The sequence below is a fragment of the Bombus vosnesenskii genome, unplaced genomic scaffold (genome assembly GCF_011952255.1).
Source record: "Bombus vosnesenskii isolate JDL3184/JDL3185 unplaced genomic scaffold, Bvos_JDL3184-5_v1.1 scf7180000013295, whole genome shotgun sequence".
NCBI classification, from domain to species: domain Eukaryota; kingdom Metazoa; phylum Arthropoda; class Insecta; order Hymenoptera; family Apidae; genus Bombus; species Bombus vosnesenskii.
Genome location: NW_022882946.1, coordinates 6,918,331 through 6,937,916, shown reverse-complemented (window position 1 = coordinate 6,937,916; position 19,586 = coordinate 6,918,331). Strand labels below are relative to the sequence as shown.

General features: G+C 42.1%; 1 long non-coding RNA gene across 1 annotated transcript in view; it reads right to left on the bottom strand.

Moving 5' to 3' along the window:
* Nucleotides 1–4,365: 4,365 nt before the first annotated feature.
* LOC117233201 overlaps nucleotides 4,366–19,586 on the bottom strand; it is a 50,265-nt gene continuing 35,044 nt past the window's right edge. The window contains exons 2-3 of the long non-coding RNA XR_004493280.1: nucleotides 6,067–6,204; nucleotides 4,366–4,945 (exon numbers count right to left, since the gene is read on the bottom strand). This is a non-coding gene — a long non-coding RNA (uncharacterized LOC117233201). The remainder of the gene's footprint in view (nucleotides 4,946–6,066; nucleotides 6,205–19,586) is intronic.

Below are 19,586 nucleotides of genomic sequence, written 5' to 3'. Positions count from 1 at the left end.
CTGTCGCAACCGCGTGTAATAATTTGATGGAATCTACTTCAGATTTATCGCGTATGATGATTTCTCTCCTACAGAAACCGTTCAGAGACCATACCGATCAATTCCGTAAATTAAAAATTACCTAAAAGTGGAAAAGCGATGATATTACGAACGCTGTTCTTCAAACTCACTTTAGAGTTTAAACATTACTTGTGTTATCTACTTGCGACGAATAACCTCGTGGAAACAAGTAATTTGTTTTTTAAGAATCGGATATTAATTGCATGCTTGTGTAACGAAACGATGGAATTAATAAAAAGTGAAATTGATCGGTTTGGTGAGAGCGGCTCGTATCTTGTTTCATCTTATGTAGTCGCATTAAAATTGCGTTTGTGAAAGGTGCATTCACCAACGAAACGGTTGCATCCGTGTAAACGCGGCCTAACGAATAGCGGGGCTTTTTGTTGGGACGTGGTAACGATTCGAGGGGACGCGAGGCAAAAGTCACGGCGTCGACGTAGCCAGAGCCTGGCCATCAGCAGCTCCTCTCTCCTTTCTCTGCGGTATCGTCCACTTTACTTTCTGGCCCTGATGAACCGCGTTACTACGTGAGCCTTGTTATACACGCCGCCTGCACGAAAGAGACGGAGGAACAATCAAGACAGGCGGAAAAGCTCATCAACGGACCAGCAACGAAGGAGAAGGGGCACAGAGATTAGGATTGAATCGAAGCCAGGCCTGTTTCGTTGGAAAAATACCAACTCCGGATGATTTATATGCCCGCTACGCGACGTTCGATTAACCACCAACAAGAAAAAGTTGATTCTTTTCTCCTTCCTCTTTTTTGTTCTTCGCAAAGTACAGAAGGTTTCGACGATCCGTTGTTAATTAGACACTAACCCTTTGAGGTTCGAATTTTTATAATCGATGGATCAGATTATTCTCGTATTAACAATGGACAATTCACACGGGAATTGGGATATACTAACGTTTGTCAGAAGACACTTTTCAAAATTACCTTCAGAAGGTGATAATTCGATAATTGAGAATCACAGTGGAGTAAACCGATCCACTGTTATTTTTATAAGATGAAACGTCTCGCGTTTATTATTATATTTTTTCATTATGAAATTTTCACGATAAGAATAGAACGACGACGTTTCAAAAAGCAGAAATTATCTACTTAATTAAATCTTACACCACTATGATTCTCACCTCGCAAATTATGATGATGATTAGCTTCTAATAAAAATGATTGCTATATAGCGAACGATTAGATCGTCTGATTCACAGAAGGTTTAGAATATGTCAAAGTTCGTCAAATTGCGTTCAAAACGTACCTTCCATAATTATCGTGAATATTAGCTTCGAATGAAAAGATTCGCATATGGCGAACGATCGGATCGGATCAGACATATGGCGATATAAATCTTGATTGATTCTATGGCTTAATATGATTTTTCATTACATCAGACACACGATAATTAATTGTCATAACCAATAGCGGATCGATATTAGAAATATGTCGAATCAAGATCGTGACATCATGGCACCGAGTCAAAGGAACCGGACGTCATCGCTGGCGTCGACAAAAAACCAAGAAGAGATTCTATCGTAATTGATCGACGGGGTATCTATTTCGTTAGCGACTACCGTTCTCCTCGATTGGTTATCGAGAATCGATCAGGAAAGCTTCCGGACCGTTGGTTGTTCGCAGTCGTAGAAATTTCTTGCCTTTCTCGTTGGCTCGTAGCCGTTGAAAGATATGACGTTGATTGCTCGTCGTGAAGGACCTCGGGATGAACCGCGCGAGTCGATGACCTCAAGGGTGCTCGATCCACCACAGGACGAGCGGTGGAAGGGAAAAAGGACGAAGAGGCCAGAAGTGGGGAGAATCACTATCGGGGAAAAGTGGATTTCCATCGGACGTCGATCGTTCGCGCCGCTGATCACGGCACGTGTTTCTTCGTAATTTGCTTATATTATCTCGAAGATCGTGAAATTGAATGAAAGCTGAGGAAATATTGGAAGAAAGGAGAAAATAAACGTTAGTCGTTATTGCAAGTAATTGATAGGTTTATATTTGTTGTATATGTAATGATTAACAAGAAGTAAGAGCAAAGAAAAATCGTACATCGCATTGGCCAACTACGCACATGCAGTAAACCGGAAGAGAAAAAGTGAAAACACCGTATGAAGATGCAGCGGCTCACAATACGCATAATCTGCATGTAACCCGGTAATTTTACGTTATTCTTCTTTTTAGTCGGACCTTGACGCTTTTGCTTGTTCCAAATAATCTTCGACGGTAGAATTATGTGAAACATTTTCTCATCTTTGATATTTTTGCTTGGTGAACCTGAAGTACGCAATATTTTCTCGTTCTTCAATTACGAATTCGAAACTAATAATGTTTCATAATATACAATTATAATTATTGCGTGCAAGGTTTAAAATTAAACTTTAAGCTTAATCGATCCAAATAATACGAATTTGTTGCAAGTAAAAAGAAAGCGCAAAATTCAGACATCTTTAATAATAATCATTAGTTTCATGGATTTCTCGTGGACCATAAGGGGAGGAAAATGAGCGAAGGTGACGAAACCTGTCCGTCACGGTTCGTTGAACTATAAAAAGCATAATTAAGCCACTATTAACGCAGGCGTAAATCACGGTGGCCGGCACGAAGCGAAATTTCGTTTATCGCCGTGACTACGAGCTACAGGAATTTTAATTGCTCTTCAATTATCCCCGAAACTTCTGCTCGGCCGACTTGTGAACGCTGAATCTATCCAACGTCCAATCCACATCGCGGCAGCACCGATAAAATCCTTTCGAGTTAATCCTGTCTGAAAATAACCATTTAACGATTCGATTAAACGAAACTCGACATAAATTTTTGCCGATCTTTTTTAACATCGACGGCCAGCGTGTAACTTTGCGAGAATTCAGGATTATCCTGTCAAGTTCTATTATGGCGGACGAAATTTTAAAGTCGTGAAACAGCGATAATTTCGATTTCCGTGTACGGTTTAGTACTTGAATCAATTTTTGGCGAGACCGTTTGGCCCACCGAGATTGAGGAATTCGGAACAAACGTCGCCATGATCGCTTTTAAACTAGCAGTTCTTTCAAGTTTCTTGAAAGAATAGAATTCTTTTCTTTGGTCTACGTTTATCGCATAGTTGATAGAACAAATCAAATTTTCTTCATTTTTTAAGCCGCTCGCTAATTTATTGCCTAAGTCGCACTGCAATTACCAAATACTTAAAAGTTACAATCAAATTGAAATTGGAGAAAAGGATGAAAAGTGGACGGATGAATTTCGTTTATTTATTTACAAGCATATTTGGTTTGTGATAAATGATAGCATAAAGCAGATCTTGCTAATTTTTCAAATTGATAAATTAATTGTTCTTTGCACAAACTATTGCCTAAATGACGATGCAACTGTGGAATATTGAAAGATTTAAATAAAATAAAAATTAAGAGATAAAAGGTAGATAAATCAATCTCGCGTGTTTATTTATTTACGAGAAACCATCAGTGTCTATGGTGCGAATGATGAAGCAGATCTTGCCGACTTTTCAGGCCAACTTCTTCCCGTACCCTATTGTCTAAATAGCGATACGGCTAGTAAATGTTTAAAAATTAGAGTGAGATAAAAATTAGAAAAAGTATACAAAGATGATAAAAGGCGAATGTATCTATCTGAGGTGTTTATTTATTTAAGAGAAAACAGAAGTGCTAGACGTAAGTACGAAGGTGGAGAAACAGCGGCAGATTGGATCAAACGATGAGAAGAGCCGGTGAGTTTAGATACGCGCGTTCGACGCAGCCTCGAGAAGGCAGTTCGTTCCCCTAGCAGTACCTTTACTCTTCAAGGTGAATTTGTCGATAACGTCCCACGCCTACCCGTCCGAATAATTAATCACCTGTTCCCGATGAACTGACGTACCGTTAGAGAAGCCTGCCCTCGGGCTACGTTGATCTTCTAACGGGTGGAAAACAATTTTGGGAACATAATGGCCGCGCAACATCAAAGAGACCAAAGAAACAACGAAGCTACGATAACGGTGGATCACTGTAATTGCTATGAATCGTGCTCCTACTTCCAATAGTAAAGTATCCTTGACGATGAAAAAGGAAAATGAAGTGACAATCTGCAAAGAATAAAATTTCAATTATTCTTTAATATATGTAGAATACGTAATCGCAAAATCAAACATTACGACCTGTTCTTATACGCGTTTCTTTTTTTTCCTGCGAGACTGCAATTTACACGTTTAGGGACAGCTTGTCGTAGAAGCAAGAAAGTTGCTTACGTTAATCTAAATGTACAGTTGTAAGAAATTATGCATACGTACGTATAATACAATTAATTAACCGATTTAATTGATGTAACTAAATAACAGAATAATAAATTTCTGTCGCGTGTATCAAGGAAAATTTCAAACAAGGAAACCAAACGAGAGGACCTGAAAGTGTCCCATATACAATTTCGAGAATTCTCGGCTGACTATAACACGATCCAGGTGACTATAAACCCGTGCATCCTATAGATCGTAACCCCGAAGCCTGGAAGGAGAAATTCAGTAACCCGATATCACCGAATTTTACCGAGAATTTTTATGTGGCCGCTTAATGGCGTTTTAATTGCGCTGCCTCAGCGCCTCGGTTGATTAAGCAGTAAATTCGTGTATTCATAAACCACTGTGCTTTACGAACGTACATTTTACGTATGCATACATGCGTGCACACATTTGTACCGGCCTCTCGTGATTTTCATCTTGCTTTCGTACACCTTAAACCGTCGTACCGCTTCTCCATGCCTGTGGTCCTTGTTGTATCTTTCTTTCAGACAATATTACAGGATGCGCATCGTTTGGATACTGAAGACGTCGCGATCAATCGCGAGATATCGTTTGGTCTCGGTTTATGAGGCAATGGATAGTCGACGACAGCTCTTCGATAAAACAGAATAAAACAGAATTTAATTTGTAAGAGCTTTGGCTCTTACTTAAGACGATAATTAAATTAATCTAATCGAGTTTGATACAGCATAATTCTTCCATTTCTGGTAACCAGAATAAGTAACTTGTAAATAAATTTGAGAAAGAAGGGATTATGTCATAAATAATAGTTTCAATAATTTTGATAGACTGTTTAAAATGATTAGGAAATCCTTACTATTGCAAAGTTGAAAACTTATATTGTATCAACTAAGTGAATAGAATCGAAGAATTTTCGTAGGCTTCGTGGCTGGATAGATTGACATATTACTCGTATAATTTTGTGAACAAGAATAATTAATAATTTTACAGATGATACCGCCGATATTACACACAATCTACCTTTCGATTTACTTTCGTATTTATGTAAACTGCATTTTGTTTAATCCATATTTTAATGTGATATATAATTCATAATTTCCTGAGAATAATTAGAAAAGTACAAACTGAATAAATACTTTCCACCGAATATCACGACTACTTTACTTTGGATAGTTTTAATACGACGTAACATATACATCTGGGATTTATACTTTTACTGGACTATACTCATCCAAGAGAAATCTCAGATAACATCAAACCAGTAGATAATTCCTTAAGTGACTCGTTTCTCATTTAATCTCAAATACCTCTCCATCCCAGAAAAATTTTAAAGACACCCCCGGTATTTATCGCGCCCACGCGTATCAAAGGTTTCTCCTCTTTCCACGTCTCCTTTTTTTTTTTATTATTATTATCCGGTAAAGGGTAACAGTTTCGTCAGACACATTCTAGAGGCTTCCCTCAGAATGCCAGCCTCGTTGTATGGTGTTCGAAAATGAAGGAGGCGTGTGAACGAGAGAATCAGCTTCGGCAAAGCAACAGCAGAAGAAGAAGAAGAAGATAACGATAAAGAGGAAGGAGAAGACGAAGAAGAAGAGGAAGAGCGAAAGTGAAACAGGGATGAGGAAGAGGAGGACTGTGTCTGTGTATCAGCTACCTGCAAAACCACTCTCGGATGAGCTATATATCGCGGGTCCCTCCCCCGCGCGGTATCGCTTTAATTTTAAATTAAAATTCATGAGCGGGTTATTACCTTTTTGCCGGATCGAGTTACACACTTTTTCGGCAGGATACCACACGAATCCTCAGGTGTCTATGCTCGTACCGCCACAAGAACGTTCGTTTCACGCCGTCAAGAAAGTTCAATGTATGCGTTCAGGTTTTCGCCAAACTGAAATTAAATTGGAATTAAAGTTAATTTAGATTGGAAGTTTGGACAGGCGAGCCACTCTTCTTGCATGTTTGTTGATTAGATTAAAAGATGTTTTATATAGGAATACGTTTGAACTTTGAATTATAACTACGCGTGTATCGCTCTCAGCAAGATTTGTTTCTTATCGTCATGAATATTAGGTACACTGACGCTAGAATTATAGACAATTAAAGCGGAAAACTTGTACCGAAGAAAACAAAATGGAAAATTATATGTTTTACAAAAAAAAAAAAAAAAATCTTCCAGATCGTAAAAATGTGATGTACGATACGTTATGAATCTGTAAAATTTTTATACAAAATCACGAATTACTCATTTTAACCGTTCTGTTAATAACAGCGTTTAATAATTTCTTCGTGATAAGATAATTGTCGTAGGATGCTAGCCCAGCGTTTCTGGTATAAGACTCAACGAAACAAGAATGCCTATTTAGTTTCAATGTTTGACACGCATCGATATGATTACCAGTTAGACGGAGTGCTCGATTGAACTTCGAAACTGAAGCGAGTCCAAGGTGAGACGGTCGTTCCTTTTCAGCGGAGGAACCAGCTTCGATGAACGAAGGACGACACTTTCGCGATAGCCTTGGTCCTTCGACTGTAATCATCATGATTCTTCGAATGCCAAGGACGGATATCTAACACAAGCCTGTTAGTCAACATTTAACAACCCCAAAATTATTTCGCGGACCATATTGAGACGATGATTTTGTCGAACAACTGGCAATTACTAGCAGAAAAGTCGAAAGAAAAAAGAAAAGAAAGCTAATGGTCAAAAATTCGACCGCTCGGTTCTCCCTACGACCAACGAGATCCGATTTCCTCCTCCATTATTTTTACACGTCAACGAGAAGGCACACGACGCGAAACCGAAATTCATCAGAATGGACCAATCGAAATGACTGGGCAGAAATTTTCGAGAATTCTATTAGCGTCGTTGAAGAACGTAAATCTCGTTCACGATGACTCACGAACGAGATCGTCCGTTTGGTTGGGTCTCTCGCGTTCGCCAGAACGAAGCGTACCGCGTCATTAATTAGTGCCGCGTCTCGGGGATTCATTTGGGCCTCGGTAATGAAACTCGGCCAACACGCAACAGGTCTCGCCTTGATGTAGAAGAAACTGGTAAATACAGAATTGTCTGTAAATACGGTCGACGATCGAGGAATCGAGGATAACGACTGAGGATCAAGCCGTCCGTCTCGATGCTTCTCTATTTCATAGCGCACAATAGCGGACAAAGTGGGTGCAATGGAGCCGCCTTGATTCGAGCTAAGCAGCTTTTCCAAACCTACGTGGGATTATTCGTGGCCCACGTTCGCCATTGTCGGCGGCTTCCGCAAAAATTCACTTCGATCCTCGTTCTCGACGACTTTTGTCTGCTGTATGAATTTTTTGGATTTAGTTGAGGCGACGTTCGTGATAATACGAACAGAGATTGAACTCAGAGGGATTTCGAATCATAATTAACATCGACGTCAAATTTTCGATCTCAGTTAACACTACGGATTTTTAACCACGATGAACATAACAATTGAGCAAATATTAATTTACCAAGGATCTAACAGCAGTAGCAAAGATTATCGGCAAACATGCTGTCGTTTTTAAACGACATCGAATTTCCAGCACGTTTGTAAAAATAATCTGATTTTAACCACTTTCGAGTCGATGTTCATTGGTTTACTCAAATTACTGGAAAGTGAAGCTACCTCCTTTGCAGCGAGCTTTTTCATTGTTAATATTTATTTACTATAAAGACTTGAACGTATGTTTTTCTTACGTTCGAAAGCAGAAGAAAAGCAGAAAATAAAGAAAGCAGAAGAGGATTATTTTCTAAATAGTTCGTTCTACATTCTTCTTCGTTTTATCACGCTCAGCTAAACCAAAGGGTCAATAGTCCATTACCGGTGAAGGATAAACGAGAACGCGAGGATGCTTTAAGGAACCCGAATACCGAGAAAGATCTCGCTGGAAGATCAAAATACAGATCCAAAAAACTCGAAGATCGATGACCTCGAATCGTTGGAAACTTAGCAGGCGCGTCGCAGGGACAAATCTGTGGTGTGGCACCGCAACCAGAAGAAAGGGATACCCCGGTCGTCTTTCCAAGGAACGGAGCAACGCGTCGCGGATGGCCGGTAAATCGAGATGAGAACGAGTTTCGAGAATTAAGGTAATCGAGCCGGCGCACCTGACAGAGGCTCGAATTACGGTCCCGTCCAGAGCCGGTATCCATCGTTGCAGGACATTTCCAAGCCACCCACGCCGAGTACAAACGGCGCTGGCTTCATCTGAAAACTGTTCGACCGGCTTTTGCTTCCCTTGGTTACGCGCGCCCACGCGCTTCCTAGACACGCGTAGCCGTCGCGACGTGGGAACGAGTTTCCACCAGATGTGATCTCCCTCTATCATTGTCGAGTAGTTTCACTTTCTGGCATCCGTATTATGCGGACACGATGCATGTTCCACGCCATAAATTTCGTTCGATTAGCCTTTAATCAGTATGCACATACATGAGCCTTTTGCTAATGCTGCAACTATTCGAGCAAGTAAAGACAATCGAATAATTCAAAATATTTCACAGGAATCTTATCGATATAATTGAACGAATTCACAATTTTTCGTAAGACTTTTCCAAGTACAAGAGTGATCGAATCACGATCATCCACATCGACTCGTAATTCTTCGCAGGAATTCTATCTTTCTTCGTATAAACGCGTTCTTTCGGTTTGATTCCGTTAAAAGAATTCCTATATCTTAGTCGTTGGTGTTTGGTAGCGTTGAACGAACGGTTGCACCAAACAGGAAAATCTTAATACGATAGGAACGCCAGGAATGCGAGTTATTAATGGAAAAAAATATCGAAGGAAGAAAAATCTACGAACACGGTTCATAAACCATGGCCGGTCTGAAATCGCGCGAAACTTCCAACATAACCGTAGGGATCATCCAGATACGTATTTGCCCCTCCTAATATTTTGATGTATTCGTTCCGATCGAGCGCGCGCAGTAGTGCGCAGGAGCCTCGCGAATTCGCGGGTAACGAGCGCGTAAATAGAAGCGGAAAAAGAGGGGAAAAAAGGAAGAAGCCTGGCCGCCGTAATGACTCTCCTCCCCAAGTACAGGTATAGTGACATTAACTGCCTGGTAGATTAACCATCGAGAAATAAGTCTCTCGCAACTACGGCTCGGCTGGAGAATTAATCCGTACGGCGTGCGTGTAAGCATCGACGATGGTCGGTACCGTGGTCGTCGTCATCGGGAACGAAGGCTAGAGAGAGCTTGTTAAAACTTTAGTTAATCACGGCCTGGACATCGGTCACACGTTGTCGTGTTTAATTCGCGATGTGCCCGTTCCCTTTCCCCCCTTTCCTCTTCTCGTCTCTTTATCACGCGTTCGGTATCCGTACGTTTCTCGTCCCTTTACTTCCTTTCTCTCCCTCTCCTCTTTCTTACATCCTACATAGATGTATCTCGGTCTTCGTATCGCCGGGCTGAAAACTCAATTACAGCTTAATGAATTGGCACGGGGGACGACGGGACACGGGGAGCGGAGCTGAGGCCTCGGAAGAAGGTCCAGAAGAAGGACGAAGCTGCACAGAGTAACGGAGAGTAGCTTGGTAGAGGCTCGGTAACAAGGCAGCCGCAACGCTCAGTCAGCGCACGTTACTCTTACGGGGATACCAGATTTTAGATAGGAAGATCACGGGAATCGATTTTCCCTTGGCGGCTCCAAGATCGGTCCGCTCTCGCGGTATCGATCGCGCGCGATCATCTTGCCGCCGTTTCCCTCGATCCATCCGCGAATATCTATCTCTGGCGAGCAACGTATCGGGAGTCTCGGTTCTCCAGTTTCTCGGCTCTTCACACTGAACTGAATTCTCCTTGGTGAACCGGGCTTTTCCCTGTGAACTGAATTTTCCAGAGTGAACCGACCTCTCGACGCTGAACTGAATTTTCTACGGTGGAACGAGTTCTCTACGATGAATCGGCTACTGTACGGTAAAGCCAGTTCTCTGTACCGAACTGAACACTCGGCGGTAAATCGAGCTCTCCACACTGAACTGAATTCTGCACAATGAACCGAGTTCTCCGCAGGGAATCGACGTCTTCACGGTAGCGCAGGCTTTTAATGGCAGTCCGTGGCATTCAATGGGAGTTTCATTCGCGGATGCGAGAGAATTTGTAAGATAGGAGTAATCGAGTTTTATTGGTTTTTATAAATCTTGGTGGAAGAGATAGGTCGTAAACGTTGGTGGCGATGGTAGCTTGATTTCCCTCGATGGAAACGCTGGAAGTCGTCGAAACGAATCGATAAAAGCGACAGTGATAATATATAGGCGACGTGTAGCAAACGAGTTTCTTGTTTCTGGCGCACGCCTAAAATGCCTCGTTGGTAGGGTAGCCGCGATCAGGTTCTACGTTTCAAACGCGTGTTACCTGCGATCGTAAAAGCACCAATCCTATAAACCATCCTTATCTTTTCTAACGCTTTTTCTGAAATATTATTGATCCGTGGATTAGGAATATCATAACTGAAAGAATTATTAAGGAAATATAAAATGAGTTACGTGCATATAATAATATTATTTCAAATACAGATATACGTCGGCGATATATCATGTATTTTAAATCTCACCTGGCGCGATTTGTTTCGTTTACGCGCCTTAAATTATATTTCGCGGTATTTTATAGGTATCGGATAAACCTGCGTTGATATCGCGAAATTTTCAAATACGTTAAAAGCATCCGTCGATTCCAGAGGTTTATCATCGTTATCGATCATATTTGAAAATATATCGCGATAGCCTGAAACAGATTCGTGACTCCTTCTACCAGCCTCCTCGCCAGCGATACGGATCGATTAAATTCCTTCGTCAATCAAAGGATCCAATAATTAAACGATAACAAGAATCGAGATGAAGGAGCACGAGTGCGACGCGAGCCGCGTATCGACTCGAGGAGCCTTGGTAATTTCGACGATGCGAACCTGCCGCTCCGGTAATTTCAATGCCGGATACGAAGTGTACCAGCTCTTATTCGTCCCGTGAACTGTTTCGAATGTTTATATCGCGGTTTCGAAAACTGGTCGAACCGACTCCGTTCTCCGACCGATTCCACCTGGTACGCACGAAAGAAACGACGAGGAGAGAAGAAGAAGAGGGTCGAAGGAGGAAAGAAACGGAAGAAAATGGGAGCAAAGAAAAAGTGGCAGAGAGCAAAGTTATCCCGGTTCTCAGAGGCGGCGCGAAACAGTTCGATTCGCATCCTGGCCTGGTCCAGCAGATTTCGGGGATACGGCTCGCGAAATTACCGGTAACTGCGTTCCGCGAGAAACGATCGTGCAAAGAAAAGTTACGGGCGCGAGCGGATAAAAAAGAGGCGCAGCTGGTTTCCTCTCGCGCCGTTTCGCGGAGAAACCGTGCTTCCTGTGCGCGCTCACCCGTCCCTCTTCGCCGAGACTCGACATCGTTTCACAACGCGGGGCCCTCTCTCACCTGGGATTTATTTTTCGGCGAAGTGAAATTAAGTTTTATATCCAGCGGCTGTAACGAGGCTGCCTCGCTGGTGGGCGCCAGCAACCAGCAACAGAAACTACCGTGGCGATGATGACTCGCGTCCGCCGCAAGATTTTCAGATTCCCTTCACGGCTTACCTTTCCGTGGCTGTTCGCCAAATCGAGGATAACGACGCTGTATGGTCGATGAGGCACCGATAAAAATGCATTTCGGCAACCTTTGCTTCGAGAGGTTAATTAATGAACGGCGGATCTTGGGCGACCGATCACTTTGAGCAACGTTGCTCTTCTTTATTCCACAGCGGGGATAGAATCGTTTTATCGGCGATTCTATTTAAGATATCGACGTAATTAAGGCATTTGCGGTTATTTTTGTCAGATCGTTCCGGAATCCGTGACCTATACATTACACCGCGATTTCCTGCGCCACGAGTGTCTTTTTAATCGATCGTTTTCATCAACGTTATTTATTGCGAATATGAATAGTTTGTGGAAGAAGGATGACGTCAATGAGAGCAAAAAGCTATCTTTGCTGGCTCATTCTATATTCACACTTTCCTGGGGAATTTCACGACAGCGCCACATGTTCTTTAAGCTAGATCGCTATCGAGAAACGCGTCAAGTATTATTGTTTGGGACAATCTGTGGCAAACAGCGTATTTAGGAAAAATAGATCATATTCTTTAACGTATTTAATAATAAGAAAAAAAAATTTGAAAATTATCGATGAAAAATGTTGCAAAAATTGTTGCAAGTGTTTAAACGTAGCACGAGAGGAATATTCTGACGTGATCGCAAAAATTCTCCGAGTTTTTGTCTTCAGTATGGAGGATGATTTACCATAACTTGTTTTCTTACGAGCAAAGAAAAGTTCGAGTTCTTTTGCTCCAAATTGCAGCTGAAGTAACGCGTGCCTTCGCAATAATTTTCCTTTCTTTTACGATAGATGGGTAGCAGCAATATTACGTGATAAAAAATAGTCCGGCAATCGAATGAAAGTAAACTGGCGACCGACCTCGACTTTCAAAGGCGCGCAGGCTATTAAAATTCGGCTCTGGAACTTGGATCCCTTTCGTACGACCCTCCCACGCGCGTCGAGCGCCGTCTCTCACGTGCAACAAGATTAAAAACGAGCGGCAAGAAAGTTAAAAAAAAAAAAAAGAAGGAAAGAACAAGAGAAAGGGAAGGGCTAAGAGTCGTAAAAGTCGAACAACTGTTTGTACGTTAATTAAGTTCGGTAAATTCCATCGTGATATACCACGATTATCTTCCTGTATACGCTATTGTTGTTGCTATTACGAGTTCCCTAAGCTATACTTAATAGTATGCTGTGACTTATATTAATAAAGGTGAATTAATATTAATAAGAATAAGGTTGATAACAATGCCTGTCATCCAATGTCTTTCAGGTCGGCAAAAGTATCGTAATTTAAAAATGAACCGTAAAAACGACGCACCGAGTGCGTAGCAAGAAATGAACTTGCATTTAACAGTAATACACAAGCAATTATACGTTCCAACATATTATTCTCTCTTATGGAGGAATCCAATTATTTGAGGAAAGGTGAAAGAGTAATTGCTTTCTAACTAAAAGAGACTAGCAATTTTTGTCCTTTGCAATGTTACATATCTTAGCATTTGTGATAAGACAGCGGATACTGGCAAATCAATGTCCTTACGATCACCATTATATAAATGGGAACTAACCGAAAATTTGTCTTATTTATTATAACGACTACCCTATACAAGATGGTTCACATAACTTTCTTCTTTGCATTTTCCGTGCACTGTTCTTTCACCTTGAAATTTCCAGCAATCGCCCTTGAAGAATCCATTATTTTAAAATACTCGTTATGTACAAACCTATCGTTCTCTTCGTAGCAATGTCGCCAAGCTCCAATAGCGGCTGGCAACGAAATGCTCGCAAGCGGAATCGATTAACGCGGAGTTCAAGGCACTCGAAAAATTATGCACGCCCGTCCTCCTACACCTCCCGAATGGCGAAGTGGAGCATCGAGCCGCGGGGCCGTGTATGAATATGCAACACGCACCTATAGGCTGGCCGTCGAGGGCCGTATAAAGGCGCGCTTACACGTGTGGTCCGGTGACGAATGCGTGCAGGTACATCGGTAAGCACATGTGTAAACCGTGCGTGCTTTACACGTGCGTGCCGAGGGTGGGGCACGTGGGTGACTTTCCGTTCCACCCACACGTCACGTTCGTGCCTCTCTCGGTCTTTCGATACACGTGAACGCGTGCGCCGCGATAAATATCCTACGGAAACCTCTCTTTTCTTCGTGTAACCGATACTTTAAAAGCGCGCCGGACGTCGGTTTTTAAGAGAATTAAAGCTTCTTAATTAGCCACGGAGACCGGTGTTCCTCGTCGTGTCTTCACGAACCCGTGCTCGACCATCGTCCGCTCGATGAATATTAATTGTCGCCTCATCCGGACGACGTTATCATGCCCGGTTACCCGGTGTGCCGTAAATAACGCGTTTGACGCGCGTGTACCGGTAATAATTTATTCGAATTGCCGTCCACTGGCGGACAAGCGCCGCGGTCACGTCCATTTTATGCTCGTTCGTGCGTCTCGTAAAGAGCGGGAAACGTTAAGAGCCACACGAACACGCGTACAACATATTTTCTAATGTCTTATTAATACGTTGAGTTTAATCATTCCGTATGATCGGTATTAAGGAATCGTTGAAAGATCCTTGGCGTGTGATACCGGTGAGGAAGCATCGAAGAATTGCGTACGAGAGCCGTTTAGAAAGTAGAACAGGCATAGGAAAACTATGAAGCTAACATAGCGTGCGACGATCATTCAAAGGGAATGATCTCTGGGCTGGTTGATCTTAGGGGTGCGGACAAGGAGGATGGAAAATTGAAGAAGAATGGAAAAGTTTCGGGTGAAGAACGAAGGAGAGGTAGACGCGTATCGGCTGACAATGGGCCCGCCGGAATAAAGAGGATAGGGAGGGTATATCTGCTCGAACAACGACAATGCCCGTGCTCTTTTATGCGTCTTGCGTTGGCGATCCTCTTGTTCGCATAAACTGCGTCGAGCCAGATAGGCCTCGATGGCCGTACCCTCGATTAAAACTATCGATCGATACCTCACGCACCGTTTCTCTACCACTGTCACGCTTATTTTCTTGTGTTTCGCAACGTATAACGCAAGCTCACGTGCTCGAAACCTTTGCAGAACACGTATTAAACCGTTAAATAAATTCTCAGATAAACAATCTGAAAGATGAACTTTGTTGCAAATGGAATCACGAAAGAAAATTTTAAGTTGAATTCGTGGTACGAAACGGTGTCGTCGCGTCGATTATCATTAATGAGATACACGACGTAGCGCGACGTCGTATGAAACCGCCGCTTTAAAAGTCACCTCGCGTACGTAATTAAGTTACGGCTCTTTGTCAACGAATGAGTCAGCTTTACTTTTGGCCGAACGGGTAACGCGATTCACACCCGCGCGTGCACGCGAGATTCGCCGAATTTACACCGTGCCTTTATCGCGGTGCGTTCAGGTTTTCAGGGTTGTCGAATCGGTTCCGGTTATCTAAATTGCATCGGAATCGATGTCCATGCCCACGGTTTCCGCTACGGTGTCATAAACCAACACCTGTTGATACCGACGCGTGTCCAGGGTGGTCTCCGACATTTCTGTTTCCAGCCAAAATATGTAACCTCTCTGTCCTCATTCTCGTTTTAAGTATCTTACTTTCTTATAGGAAATATTTGGCTGCTTTTCAAATTTTACGATACCGATGTAGCCAACAATCGATTCGCAATGACGACATTCAAGCTTGATCAAAATGCATGAATTAACGATGAATCGAGAATTAGAAGTAGCGTTTCTAGCTTTTCATATCCGTAAAGCGACCACAAAAATTGAATTACATATCGAAAGACACATGATAGCGCAAATATTTGCTATTTAAGCATCGCTGATTACATTAACGCGAAGAGATATTCTACTGGTCTGGAAGAATTTTCCTAATCAACCGGTAATAGTAATCTGCAATTCAGAAATTAGAGTAAAAATTAGAGAAATTGTCGAGTAACGAACTAGTCTTTTTACGAGGTTTTCGAAAATCAATTTAACTATTATAATTTAATTATTACGTGTCATCTTATGTCAAATATAATCATACGTAGTTACGATTATAAAGAATAATATTATTAAAGTTCGATTGTCACGTAATTTAGCAATTAAGATGAATCTCGTCAAAAATAACTAAGTACGAACTTCTCAGGAATCAAGATGCGTTTTTTTTTCGGAGAGAATCGAGCGTAGAGTTCAGAGGTACCGATAAAACGTTTTTACAACGTGCGAATGGAACGTGCTGCACGTGGAGCGCAATTTATCACACCCACGGACGCGGCAGGTCTCTCTAACTATCAATCCGCGTCTCCCTCGTTCACCGGCAAAAAGAATATCACCACGGCTTGCTTGATAAACGTTCCGTTTGAAATGTCGTTCATAAACGATGCTAAACGATCAACGATACCTAGTCCACCGTTAATGACTAATTAAATCTTCCAGCTTCTTCTTATCGCGTTATAACTATCGTCGTCGTTTTCTTACGACTAGCTTCGCCTACATTGTGCTTCTTTCCTATGAATCGAAGTGAATATTCCACGCTACTATAAACCGGTAATTCTTTCCTATACGAACATTCAGCGTTCTAACACTCATGAACGCGAAGAAATAAATATTAGATATCTGCGGGACAAGTTTCGAACGAGTGGCCAATCGTTTATGCTTTCTGAAACCGGTCGACGTTATGTTCGTTCAACTTTTAGTATGTCCATCGGTGGTACACGGGTACACCGAGGGTATACGCCAGCTTCGATCCTTTGTGGAATATTTCATCGTCTGATTAGCGCTTCTGTTCTAATCACTCACGCGCGCGTTTCCTGCGAACGGATACGGTCGGTGGCTTAAGGCGGGTTCACAGGCAGGTTCGCGACCAGCATCCGTTAACGCCGCGCCGCGGCAACACTTGTCACGCCATGATAATCTGACACTGAATAATGAACTGTGAATAATTACGCAAGGTGAAAGGCATACCATCGGTTCGTCCGCCGCCACCTCGGTACTGAGTTTCGACGTTTCCAGTGGAAAAGACGCTGTAATCGCGGTTGTGGGTGAGCCTTCAAAGGCCGAGGTCATCGAGCGACCTTCCAAGGTAACTAAGAAACTCATCGACGCGAACATGGAAATATATACGAAAGAATACGGAGCCGGCTACGAACATCTGGTTGAAAGCGATCTACGAGGTATTCGCTTTTCTAATTTACGATACGAGAGATCTCTGGCGCGAGTACGACGACTTATACGTACGGAGATTTATGACGCTGGCTGATACGCGCGATGATTAAAATTTACCTTGCGAGGAAGATTTGTGAAGGTTCGCTACAAGTTATAGGAAATTTAGATGTAGAAAGAAGTTTGTTTGTTTAAGATATGGATATTTTTTGCCAGATGAATATTTTGGTAAACGATCAACATACGATATAGTGATATTTTCATAACACGAGGCTGTACACATATAATGCTTGTGAATGTTACGTAGGTTTTAAGATTTGATTGATAATTTCCATATTATGTACAATCCTTTATTAATACTACATGGTATTAAGTCCCTGTCACTTCTTGCTCAATAACAGTGTTGTGGTACTAGTAAAAATCAACATGTAGTTGTTAATATATTAACGATATTACGTTATATTACCTGTGTTTTTCTAACTGAACTATGCAGCTAGGTAGACCAATTACCAATGACCGAGGAAAGGAAAATTTCTTAGATTTCTTGAATCGATAATAAATAACACAAAATATGATATTTGAAAGCAAACTGTTCGAGTTTTCGTCGTTGCTTTAATTGCAGAAACTTCTACAATACTTTAGAATTTTCGCAAAGTTACTATCCCCGAATACGAGAATGATCGTATACTTTTGAAACAAACGAAAAGACACATTTCCAAGTTAACCCTGCTGCGTTGCTCCACTCACTTTCTATCCAATCGTATTTAAATATGAAATAATTCTTATTATCTAATTGCGTGTTAATCGTCTCCTTAAAATATTACAGATCCTTTTCGTTTACAAACGCGAAAGCAAGATTGAAGTATGAAAATTTAAGGTAACATCGTCCTGAAAAAGGATCATGGTTTTAGTCTCTCCGAAAGTATCACAAATTTCAATGGTTGAATAGTGCTGTAAGCTCCCCTTTATCCGTTTGTATTTTACTTCCTTAAGGCAAACTCGGTAATAAAACAATATTTGCATATCGGAAAGGAAAGTAATAGAAACGGAAGTCTATCGAATGAAGCGGTTGATCCTATGCTACAGGGCTCAGGAGATGGATAGAAGCCTCGGATAAATTCGTTTCTTCCTCGGACAACGATTGGTAGAGGCACGAACGCCGATGATTTATTTGTGAATCAACACGCGCTTCTAGGAGAGAGGCGCGTTGAAACGATCGCGTGGGACAAAGACGAAGCGAGTCGGCTCTACCGGCTCATTAATTTTCTCTATTAATGACTGCAATCAGCGGCGCGAGTATGAGCGCCTTGGTGAGCGCTTAATTCCGTTCTCGATTACGAATGATCCACGGGATGCAATGTTGACGCCTGACGACCATCGAAAGCAGGCAATCATCGAACCGGCTAAGATCTCTATATCAACCGCGTAATACTCTCGATAAGCCGGCTGGCGAAGATTGATGTCGGATAATCAATTCCCATGTAGCGTGTCGCGTCAAAATATCACGTACAATTCAACCAACAATCGAAAAATTGAAACGAATGACGAATGACGTTTGTTTTTGCTGCTATCTACTCTCGATACGTATCGACAGATCTTTTCGAAGGCAGGCAAGCTGCGCGACGTTTGTCCTTTCACGGTAATCTTTATCGAAACGACGTTGCCCGAAAGCTACGTCCTTAGAGGTAACAACGTGAAACGTTTTATCGATATTCCATGTTCCTCGAAAATGTTGCCAGTTGTTGCCCGGTGCTTCTTCGTGTTTCTTCAGGTTTCTGTTGGCTGATAACAAAAGTCGCTCTTTGCCGTTTCTCGCGGTAACGAAGGTGAAAAAAGAAGGAACAAAACGCATCGCGTCAAAGACATATTTTCCTTCGGAAGAAACGTCGTTACTTGATTACGTTACTTCGATGTGCACAAAATGTTTGCACAAGTCGATATTTGTACCGTTTGCAACGTGCGACAATAGGCGATAAAAAGCTCCTCGTTGTTGCTTCAGTGAGTTCATTTCTAAAGATAGAACCACCACATGGTATTTTTAAACTCTGGACAAGAAACAGGGAGGATAATCTTGACTGGAAGGGGTGGAAAAGTACAGGAAGCATTTTGGGGTTGCACCAGTCTTTCGCATCAGACTCGTCCTTTCTCCTCCTCCTTCCTTCCTTCCTTCCTTCTTTCCTTCCTCAGCTGTCCGTGTTTCCCACAGCTCACCCCGAAGGGGTGACTGTTGTTTTGGATAAAGATAAATTTCGCCTCTTCTCGGCCCAGCAACTTCTCTCCCACCCTGAGAGGAAATATAGTCGGTTTTCACGACGCGAAATTTATCGAGGACGAGTCGTAAATGCCTGCAATTGTTTGCGTCCGGTTCCCGAAACGACCGGTGCCCCCTCCAGGGGTGGTCCTTGGAAAAACTCACCCTTCTTTTTTGAGCACGTATTTCACCCTCTTGATGGTCCTTTCTCGTGACACGTAATCAAAAAGAAATTTCGTGGTAGGACACACAGTAGGGAAATACAGAGTACGAAATACAGCAACGTAGC